We start from the raw sequence: 1,769 nt of genomic DNA, 5'->3' as shown, positions 1-1,769 counted from the left end.
CAGCTCGCCTGGAAGGACGCGGCCACGTGGAAAAAAAACAACCCCGAGAGCAAAGTGCCTTCAGAGCTGCCTGAAACGGCACGGCTGGGGGAGAATGGGGCCATCAGGAGCTTTTCCTGGCACTGACTTGGGGCAAGAGCAGGAGATGGTAAAAAAATAATATTTGAACCTGAAGAAAAGCTGCCCCAGCACCAGGAAAAAGCTGGAAAATGGAGCACAGGCTCTCTGTGATGGCCCCAGCCATAGTTTGGTGGGTGCTGGGGGCTCCTGTAGGATGGGCAGAGTGGGCAAGGATCATGCTGTTGTCACCCAGTCTCCCTGCCAGGGATAGGAAGCATCCCTGCAGGTTCCCAGCAAAGCCTCAAGAGGCTTCAGCTCCCCCTTCACAGCAAACAGCACCAGCCCTACGCTCCCTCCCAGGGAAGGTCCTCCAAAACCCTTGTCATTTAACAAAAGCCTTGAGTTGTGCCAGGCTCTTCCAGGGAAGCACCAGGGAAAGCCCAGGGCATTGGCACAGGAGCGTGTCGGTGACTCCATGGGCACTGGCAGGTGGCAGAGGAGGGAAGCACCTTCCCAGGCACGGCCACCTTATTATCAGCTAATTGTAAATCCTCACCCAACGCCTACTCCCGGGGAAGGAGAGCCTGTCAAGGACAGTCACATCTCAGGAAGGGCTGCTGGAAAGGAGAAATAAACCCAAACTGCCTGAGGTTCCTGGTAAAAAAAGTGTGTCCTGCACATCTGCCAGCACCAGCACACAGGACACATCTGGCACCAGCTGACAAGCCCTTTTCCCCACAAGTGCCAGGGATGCCACCCTGCTCAGGTGCACAGAGAAGGGCGAGAACCCCACAGGCACAGACCCTGGTGTGTGCTATGGCTGCGCCCGTGGCTCTGGCACACAGTGGCACGTGTCTTGCACTGTCCCCTGAGCCACTGCTGCCCTGATGGGGTCTTGCTTAGCTCTGGTACTGCAAACTCTGGCTCTCAAATGTTACAGCCCCGCTCTCTGAAGCAGCTAAAATAGAACAGCTCATTCCCAGCCCATCCACACGCTCCCAGGGAGGGAAGCACCGAGTTTGCACAGCCTGCGGTCAGCCCAGCCGGGTGGCCATGGCATGGTGCTGGCACAGGGATACCCTGCGGCAGTAAGTGCCAGCATAGGGTGCTGTGATAGTTAAAAGGCTCTGGGTGCCCCTGGGCAGCCCATTATTTAATTCAGTGCTCTAAAGCAGGCAAACAGGACCAGCAGCAGCTGGAGGTGATGCCAAACCCTGTCTGCAGCACTGCTGCGTCAGCCCTTGTCCGCCCTGGCAGTGCCACCACTGAGTCCCCCAGGACTGGGGGTGTCACTGCCGGGTTAATCCCTGTGCTCCTGTGCCCAGCCAGTGCCCTACTCATGGTCCCACACGCCCCAGGGGAGCTCGATGCCAACCACAGCCAGTGACAGGGGCTGCAAGTGGGGGACTTGCCCCACAGCCATCCCACTAGCCAGGCAGTGGGCTCCATAAACAGCCTGTGCTGGCCCTCCCTCCTATTGCCTTTGACAGCCACTGAAGTAAACCCGAGCCTTTGTTTCAAAATTCTGTCTTAATTGATCCCATTTACACCTTGCCTGGAGGGGATGGGACCCCCAGGATGGGGAGATGTTTATCTGGGACGAGACACAGCTGCCCTATTCCCACGGGCTGCACTGGCCCTCCCAAACGAGCCTGCAGCCCGACGGACAAAGCCACATCCACAGAGAGGGAAATGCCCCAGGGTCCATG

This window comes from Manacus vitellinus, unplaced genomic scaffold (genome assembly GCF_001715985.3).
Source record: "Manacus vitellinus isolate BGI_N305 unplaced genomic scaffold, ASM171598v3 scaffold_24_pilon, whole genome shotgun sequence".
Classification (NCBI taxonomy): domain Eukaryota; kingdom Metazoa; phylum Chordata; class Aves; order Passeriformes; family Pipridae; genus Manacus; species Manacus vitellinus.
The sequence above is the reverse complement of the archived record's forward strand: the minus strand, read 5'-3'. Positions refer to the sequence as shown.